This window comes from Saccopteryx bilineata, chromosome 1 (assembly GCF_036850765.1).
Source record: "Saccopteryx bilineata isolate mSacBil1 chromosome 1, mSacBil1_pri_phased_curated, whole genome shotgun sequence".
Classification (NCBI taxonomy): Eukaryota; Metazoa; Chordata; class Mammalia; order Chiroptera; family Emballonuridae; genus Saccopteryx; species Saccopteryx bilineata.
This window is the reverse complement of record NC_089490.1, coordinates 57,777,533-57,787,583: the sequence shown is the minus strand read 5'-3', so window position 1 is coordinate 57,787,583 and position 10,051 is coordinate 57,777,533.

The following is a 10,051-nucleotide window of genomic DNA, read 5'->3' as shown; positions in this document are numbered from 1 at the left end:
GATGTCTGCCTCATCATTCCCAGGATGGGCTAGAGGGGCATTGCCCTGAATGATATACTGTTACCTGCTTCTGGTGTCCCATTTCCCATAAGTCCTGCCACATGACCTGACCCCATAGTAAACGATGCATTACCATCCACTGGTTAATGTGCCAAGTAGCAATCCAAAGGGTCAGTCCATGATATACAGCCCAGTGCTGATCACCAGAGGTGAAGGTTCATTACGGGCAATGAGCTATATGGCTCTTAATTCTGCCAATTGGCTGCTTTGGCTTGTACCTGTGTTGATCCAAATAGTCTCAGTGGCCAGATAGAAGGCTATGGCCATCCATTTGGCAGGTTGGCACCTGCTGGAACCATCAGTATACCAGGCATCCTCGGGGATGGGCATCCACCCCTCCTGGTGGGAACTGACTTCAGGTTCTGCCTCCTGAGCCCCAGCTACACCTGACTTTAAGGTCACATAGGTTATAGGACCCAAGACTTCCTGCAGTTCTGCCCTCCACAGGCTAATGATAAAAGCACAGCATTGTTGCAAGTATGTACCCCTTTTGGCCAGGGAGGAGGTTTGGGCCATACCACTAGTGGTTTGGTCATCCAGTCTCTCACCCATCTTGTAATAGGGTATATTGTCTTGGCTGTAACTGGCATTGTGATCATAATACTCTCAGCAGCCAGGAGGGCAGCATACACAGCTGCTAACTATTTCTCCACTAATGAGGAACAGAGTTCAGTGCCTTTCCACAACTGGGACCAAAACCCTATAGGTTGCTGTAAGTGCTCTGTCCATTGCCACAAGCCCCATCCAAACCTTTCAGGGGTTACAGGGATGTCAGGCTCAGAGGGCCTGGCAGAATCAAACACATTCAAGGCCTGTGCTACCTTGACAGCTCTCACAGCTGCTGCAAATGCACCTTGTGCCTTCTCAGTTCAATTCCAGCAAACACCCTTTCAAATAAGTTTGTAGAAGGGGCAAAGTAAGTGAGCCACACAAAGTATGAATGCTCGTCAATCCTCCAAGAGACCTACAAATTCCTGTAGTGTAACTGTTCTACCATAGTGGTCACAGGGAACACTTGGTTCTTATCTATAACTGTGTGTGCGACAGCTGTGTTAGGCTTACTCACTGAGTTACCAGCTGCAAGTCCTTTGCCTGATTAGTGCAGGAGCATATGGCAGTGCCATGTGTGTATGGCCTATATAAGGCTATGTGTGCTTGCACTCAGGGGGATTGCAGATACGCAGATTGCCTTCCTGCCACTGTGAGGGGCCATTTTTGCTGTTTGTTTGCCTGAGAAGTGGTTTCCCCTGCCTGTGTGCTTGTCTGCCATTGTGAAACTTTATTAAATGGAATGGCCCAACCTTTTCTGGTTCCACAGTTTTTCTACCATCTGTGCAAATCCAATGTGAACCTGCCTGGCCTTGGCCACCAGTATTACATCTGGCACAGTAAGCAGGATTCAGAGCAGATGGGTATGGAGCCACTGACACCTTGAGGGTGGCATAGAGGAATGGTCGCTGTTCTCCAGTATATGATTCCCTGTGGCTGTCCTTTTGGGGGCCACAGGCCAGGCATTTTTTACAGCTCTTTGAGAGGAAACCGAGAGCTCTGTGCAAAGAACTGAGCTAGGTCAAAAGCTCCAGGATGAGCTGCATACTGAGCACTAATGATGGTGTAAATTAGAGTGAGTGCTGGAGAAGGAGGCCGATTGGGTCTGAGAGTTGCAGTGTGATGTGCAGGCTGAGCACCAACAGTGCCTGAAACTGAAATGGTCTCTGGACAAAGACTTACAGGTTCTTAGTTGCAGTTTGCCCTGGAAGCTGAACGTTGGCAGAAACAGCTGTTGGAGAAAAAACTGCAGGTTCAGGAGCTCAAGAGTCAGTTTCAGGCTGAGAGCTTGCAGCCACAGGAACCAAAGAGGATGTGGAAGACGAAGCTGCATTCCTGCTGTCGATGTGGCTCTGATTCAGTGGGAGCAGGTGTTTCCAACTCTTACGAGGGGGAGGCTCAGGTTGTAACTGCCATCTACAGACTCAGAGCCTGGCCAGTGGCCACCAAGAAGGTAAAATCCCAGCAGCCAAGAGTCCCACAGGGGAAGCCACAGCCTACTCTGTGGTCCAACCCTGCACCTGGGCAGAGCTAATGAAGTTGGGGGTGAAATTCAGGCAGAAACCTACTGAGCCCCTGGCAGCCTGCTTGGTGCAGCTGTGGGACATAGGGGGTGGATGGCATTATGGTCTCCAAACAGAGATGGACCATAAGGCTGTGAGGGCTGGTGCCTGTGCTGCTCCTCCAACTAGCAAGAGGACTGGGCTTGTGAAAATTACTTGAACACAGATGTGGATAGATTTGACTGTGGCCAGGGCAGATAGAGAGAAATTAGATGACAAGTCTAATAAAGTCTTGGTGCTTTGGCAGCAGCTTGAGTCAGAACAGAGGTTCCAGCCACTGAAAAAGTGAAGAAGCTGGTGGCCCTGGCATCTGTCAGGAAAATGGCTGGCGTTCAGGTTACAGGATCCCCAAGATCCATTGCCCCAGTTTTAATAGGGGGAAGGGAAAGGGACCCATCTGACAAGGATGGGTGGGGGCCAGAGGCCCCATGTAAAATTGGCAATCCACTGGTCCCCTTCTAATGTGCAGCAAGTGTTGGCATTAGAAGGTAATAGGTGCTTGCTTTTTTTTTTTTCACAGCAGAAGCAGCTAAGCGAACTATTAAGGTGACATAGGCCTTGAATGTGTTTAAACCTGACAGGCCCTGTGAGCTTGTTGAGGGGTCTGGATAGGGCTTGTAGCAATAGACAGCAGACAGCACACTATGGAAAGGTGCTGAGATTCATTAATAGAGCTGTATGGCTTGTTGCCTATAATAGACCTTCATCTTGGTGATTTGCACAGACAGCTAGGCTGTCTATCATGGACTGACTCTTGGATGGCAACCAGAGGGGAATACTGGCTTCCTTGATGGATGGACACATCGCTCATGCACAGTACTATGAGAGACCCTGATGGGGGGTGGTGGGTTGCCACGGCACCCGTGGAGGCCCTCCTGCACTGGTTCTCATGAGTTGCAGAGGTGCACCAAGGACACTTTGTGGTTTCCATGGACACGGCCCTGGACTATACAGGCCCTCCTACCTATCATGGGTTAGGGAGTTAGAGGTGGGCCTCCAGGTAACATCCTGGTAATACTCCCAGAGTGCTCTGGGAGACACTGTGAAGGGCACCTTTGTAATTATTTTAATTATTGTGTAACTTTTACTGTTGCTGTCCCCTATGTTTTCTGTCATGTAGATTGTGAAGTGAGCAACCCCAAAGGGGTGAAATGTGGGGCAGCTGTGTTAGGCTTGCTCACGGGTTTACCAGCTGCAAGCACTTAGCTTGATTAGTGCATGAGCACGTGGCAGAGACACGTGTGTATGGCCTATATACAAGGCTATGGGTGCTTGCGCTTAGGGGAATTGTGGATGCGCGATTGCCTGCCACAATTGTGAGAGGCCACTTTTGCTGTTTATTTGCCTGAGAGGTGTTTCCCCTGCCTATGTACTTGTCCACCATTGTGAGACTTTATTAAATGGAATGGTCCAACACTTTTTAGCTCCACAGTTTCTCTACCATCTGCCCAGATCCAATGTGAACTTGTGTGGCCTTGGCCATCAGCATTATACTGCGTCAGGGATAACTTTTGTCTTACCCAACCAGACAACTCCCAAGAACTTAAAAGATAATCCAGGTCCTTGTAATTTGTCCTCCTTGACTGCCCAGCCATGTGCTTTCAAATGAGATAGCAGAGTAGAGATTGCTTGCTCCAATTCTGGAAGACAGTCACTAGTTAGCACAATATCATCAATATAATGGTACATACTAACCACCTCTGGCTATTTCCATTTAGCCAAGTCAATAGCCATGAGTCCATTGCACAAAGTGGGGCTATGCAAATAGCTCTATGGTAATACTATAAAGATCCACTGTCTCCCTTTCCAACAGAAGACAAATTGGTCTTGATGCTGCAGCTATATCAATAGAGGAAAAGGCGTCAGCCAAATCTGCCATAAAGTAGTTTGTTCCCAATTCATAGCTTAGTCAATCTATCAGGTTAGCTTTCTAGAGATAAGCAGCAGGCAAAGGGGGAACAACTTTACTAAGTTCTCTGTAACCTACTGTCATTCACCAGGTTTCATCTGGTTTACGTACAGGTCATACCAGGAAGTTGTAAGGGCTGTGTGCTGGCTGGATGATCCCCACTTTTTCTAGATTGAGAATCATCCCTGTGATTTTTCCTTCTTTTTATTTTTATTTTTAATTTAGTCAACTAAATTTAATAGGGTGATATTGGTCAGCCAGAGTACATAGATTTCAAGAAAATATCTCCATATCATTTAGACAGTCGATTATGCTGTATACTCATCACCCAAAGTCAAATCATCTTCTGTCACCCTATATTTTGCTTCTCTTTAAGCCTCTCCCCTTCCCCCAACCCCCTCTGTCTCCACCCTTCCCTTCCCCCAGTAACCATGGCACTTTTGTCTATGTCCATAAGTTTCAATTTTGTGTCCCACATATGTATAGACTCATACAGTTCTTAGCTTTTTCTGATTTACTTATTTCACTAAGTATTTTGTTTAAGATTTCTGCATCTGTATTTATTAGAATATTGATCTGTAGTTTTCTTTTTTTGTGTTGTCCTTACCAGGTTTTGGTATGAGGGATATGTTGGCCTCATAAAATGTGTTTGGAAGTATTGCTTCTTCTTCAATTTTTTGGAAGAATTTGAGAAGAATAGAAACCAATTCTTCTTTGAATGTTTGGTAGAATTCACTAGGATAGCCATCTGACCCCAGACTTTTATTTTGGGGGAGGTTTTTGATAGTTTTTGATAGTTGTTTCTATTTCCTCCCTACTTATCAATCTATTCAAGCTTTCTACTTCTTTGTGATTCAGTCTAGAAAGATTGTATTGTTCTAGGAATTTATCCATTTCTTCTAGATTGTTAAATTTGGTGGCATATAACTTTTCATAGTATTCTGCGATAATCCTTTGTATATCTATGATATCTGTGGTAATTTTTCCTCTTTCATTTTGGATTTTGTTTATGTGAGTCTTTTCTCTTTTTTCCTTAGTGAGTCTTGCCAAGTGTTTGTCAATTTTATTGATCTTTTCAAAGAACCAGCTCTTTGTTGTATTAATTTTCTCTATAGTTTTTCTGTTCTCTATTTCATTTATTTTTGCTCTAATTTTCATTATTTCCTTTCTTCTTCTGGTTTTTATTTGCCTTTGTTCTTTTTCTAGTTCATTAAGATGTGATGTTGTTTACTTGGGGTCTCTCTTCTTCATATAAGCATGAATTTATGAACTTCATGCTTCATATAAGCATGAAGTAATGATATGAACTTCCCTCTTACTATAGCTTTTGCTGTGTCCCAGAGATTCTGATGTCGTATTGTCATTTTCATTTGTTTATATATATATATATCTTTTGATCTCTTCCTCTATTTCTTCTTTGACCCATTTATTTTTTAGAAGTATGTTGTTTAATTTCCACATTTTTGTGTGTGTGTTTACCTCTTTTTTGCAGTTGAATTCTAGTTTCAAAGCCTTATGGTCAGAGAATAAGCTTGGTATAATTTCAATCTTTCTGAATTTGTTGGTGTTAGTTTTGTGGCCCAGCATATGGTCTATTCTTGAAAATGTTCTATGTACGCTGGAGAAAAATGCATACACTGACGTTTTGGTATGAAATGTTCTGTAGATGTCTATTATGTCCATTTGTTCTAGTGTTTCATTTAAGGCCGATATTTCTTTATTGATTTTCTGTTTGAATGAACAATGTAAAGCTATCAATAGTGTAATGAGGTATCCAAGTATGATTATATTTTTTTCAGTTTGCTTTTTTCAGTTTGCTCTTTTGGATCAGTTAGTAGTTGTCTTATATATTTAGGTGCTCCTTGGTTTGGTGCACATATATTAAGAGTGTTATATGTTCTTGATACAGTGTCTGTCCCCTTTATCATTATGAAATGTCCATTTCTGTCTCTGGTTACCTTTGTTGTCTTGTATTCAGCATTGTCAGATATCAGTATAGCTACTCCTGCTTTTCTTTGGATATGATTTGCTTGGAGAATCATTTTCCAACCTTTCACTTTGAATCTATTTTTATCCTTGTAGCTTAGATGTGTCTCTTGAAGGCATTATACTGTTGGGTTTTGCTTCTTGCTCCCATTCGCTACTCTGTGCCTCTTTATTGGTGAGTTCAATCCATTTACATTTAGTGTAATTATTGACACTTGAAGATTTTCTATTGCCATTTTATATACTGCTTTCTGATAGCTTTGTGACTTGTTTGGTTCTTCTTTCTTGTTTTCTGTCATTTGTTTTTGTTTGGTGGTATTCCATACTTCTATCTTCTGTTTCTTCTTTATACAAGCTATGTGTTTCAGTAGTGGCATTTTCAGGGGTGGTTACCGTTAGGTTATTAGAAGAAAAATTATCATATTTATTAAAGTCCATTATCGCATGGGTGCTTCTGCATTCCATCCTTTTTTGTTACTGCTGATCTTTATACCCTCCCCTTTTATGTCACAGATTATCCTTGTTTTTATTTTGGTTTTGTTAAAAATTTTTACTTGTAATTTTGTCATGTTTGTTTTTTGTATCTGGTTGGATAACCCCCTTTAGTATTTCCTGTAGTGGGGGTATTCTGGTGGTAAATTCCCTCAGCTTCTGTATGTCTGTAAATGTTTTCATTTTTTCTTCATATTTTAAGGATAGCTTTGATGGATATAGTATTCTTGGCTGGTAGTTCCTCTCCTTCAGTATTTTAAATGTTGGGGTTCATTCTTTTCTGACTGGTAGAGTTTTTGCTGAGTTTTGCTTTAACAAAAACAAATATAATCATAGCCTAATAGGCTTTCCTTTATATGTAATATCCTTCTTCTTCCTAGCTGCCTTGAGGATTCTTTCTTTGTCATTGATTTGTGATAATTTCATTATGATGTGTCTTGGAGTAGGACTGTTTGGGTGTTTGGGTTGAGGTAACTCGGTGTTCTGTTTCCTTCTTGGATTCGAGGCCCTCTTTCCACAGGCTTGGGAAGTTCTCTTTAATTATTTGTTTCAATATGTTCTCCATTTCCTCTTTCCTCTCTTATTCTTCTAATATACCCATTATTCTTATATTGCTCTTCCTGATGGAGTCAGACAGTTCTGGTAGGGCTTTCTCATTTTTTTTTAAATTTGTAAGCTTCTCTCTTCTTTCTGTAGTATCTCTAGTTGCCTCTATTCAATGTTACTAATTCTCTCCTCCATCTTTCTTTTTCTATTGGCTAAGCTTGTTACTTCATTTTTTCAGTTTGTGTATTGAGTTCTTCATTTCTGTTTGGTTCTTTTATATAGTTTCAATTTCCTTGGTAAAGTACTCTTTTTGTTCATTAAGTTGTTTTTTAAATCTTATTTTTATTAATTTTAATGCAGTGACATTGATAAATCAGGGTACATATGTTTCGAGAAAACATCTCCAGATTATTTTGACATTTGATTATGTTGCATACCCCTCACCCAAAATCAAATTGTCTTAAGTCACCATCTATCTGGTTTTCTTTGTGCCCCTCTTCTCCCCCAACCCCCTCTCTCTCCTTCCTAGCCCCCTCCCCACTCCCCCAATCCACCCGCTGTTACAATCACATTCTTGTCCATGTCTCTGAGTCTCATTTTTATGTCCCATTTATGTATGGGTTCATATAGTTCTTAGTTTTTTCTGATTTACTTATTTCACTCCATATAATGTTATCAAGGTCCATCCATGTTATTGTAAATGATCCGATGTCATCATTTCTTATGGCTGAGTAGTATTCCATAGTATATATGTACCAAAGCTTTTTAATGCACTCGTCCTCTGACAGACACTTGGGCTGTTTCCAGATCTTCGCTGTTGTGAACAATGCTGCCATAAGCATGGGGGTGCATTTCTCCTTTTGGAACAGTTCTATGGTGTCCTTGAGGTATATTCCTAAAAGTGGGATAGCTGGGTCAAAAGGCAGTTCAATTTTCAATTTTTTGAGGAATCTCCATACTGTTTTTCACAGAGGCTGCACCAGTGTGCATTCCCACCAGCAGTGCAGTAGGGTTCCCTTTTCTCCACATCCTCACCAGCACTTATTCTGTGTTGTTTTGTTGATGAGCACCATTTTGACTGGTGAGAGGTGATATCTCATTGTGGTTTTAATTTGCATTTCTCTACTGATTAGTGATGTTGAGCATTTTTTCATATGCCTACTGGCCAACTGTATGTCCTCTCTGGAGAAGTGTCTGTTCATTTCTTTTGCCCATTTTTTGATTGGATTGTTTGTCTTCTTGATGTTGAGATATACAAGTTCTTTATAAATTTTGGTTATGAACCCCTTATCAGACATATTGTCAAATATGGTCTCCCATTGTGTAGTTTGTCTTTTTATTCTATTCTCATTGTCTTTGGCTGCGCAAAGGCTTTTTAGTTTGGTATAGTCCCATTTGTTTATCCTGTCTTTTATTTCACTTGCCTGTTGAGATAAATCAGCAAATATATCGCTGCGAGACATGTTGGCGAGCTTACTGCCTAAGTTTTCTTCTAAGATGCTTATGGTTTCACGGCTTACATTTAAGTCTTTTATCCATTTTGAGTTTATTTTTGCATTCTAATTTCATTTTTTTGCAGGTAGCTGTCCAATTTTCCCAGCACCATTTGTTAAAGAGACTGTCTTTACTTCATTGCATGTTCTTACCTCCTTTGTCAAATATCAGTTCTCCATAGAGCTGTGTGTTTATTTCTGGGTTCTTGTTCTGTTCCATTGATCTATATGCCTGTTCTTATGCCAGTACCAGGCTGTTTTGAGTACAATGGCCTTGTAGTATAACTTCATATCAGGAAGTGTGATACATCCCACTTTATTCTTCTTTTTTAAGATTGCTGAGGCTATTCGTGTTCTTTTGGGGTTCATTATAAATGTTTGGAATAGCCTGACCAGGCGGTGGCACAGTGGGTAGAGCACCACACTGGGATGCGGAGGACCCAGGTTCGAGACTCTGAGGTTGCCAGCTTGAGCGCAGGCTCATCTGGTTTGAGCAAAGCTCACTAGCTTGAATCCAGGTTCACTGGCTCGAGCCAGGGGTTACTTGGTACAGCAAGGAGTTGCTGTAGCCCCACGGTCAAGGCACATATGAGAAAGCAATCAATGAACAACTAAGGTGTCACAACAAAAAACTGATCATTGATGCTTCTCATCTCTCTTTGTTCCTGTCTGTCTGTCCTTATCTATCCCTCTCTTTGACTCTCTCTCTGTCTCTGTAAAAAATAAAAATAAAAAATAAATAAAACTTCTTAAAAATTTTTGGAATATGTGATCTATATCTTTAAAGTATGTCATTGGTATTTTAATTGGTATTGCATTGAATTTATAAATTGCTTTGGGTAATATAGACATTTTAATGATGTTTATTCTTCCTAACCATGAGCATGGTATATGCTTCCACTTGTTGGTATCTTCCTTGATTTCTTTTATCAATGTTTTATAATTTTCTGAGTACAAGTCTTTAGTCTCCTTGGTTAAATTTACTCCTAGGTACTTTATTTTTTTGGTTATACTAGTGAAGGGGATTGTTTCCTTAATTTCTCTTTCTGACTGTTCATTGTTGGTATATAATAATGCCTCTAATTTCTGAGTATTAATTTTATATCCTGCCACTTTGATGAATTCATTTATCAGGAATAGTAGTTTTTTGACTGAGACTTTAAGGTTTTCAATATACAATATCATATCATCTGCAAATAATGATAGTTTTACTTCTTCTTTTCCAACTTGAATGCCTTTTATTTCTTCTTCTTGTCTGATTGCTGTGGCTAGAACTTCCAGGACTATGTTGAATAAGAGTGGTGACCTCCCATCCAAGAAGATGTGGCACATATACACTATGGAATACTACTCAGCCATAAGAAATGATGACATCGAAACATTTACAGCAAAATGGTGGGATCTTGATAACATGATACGAAGTGAAATAAGTAAATCAGAAAAAACCAGGAACT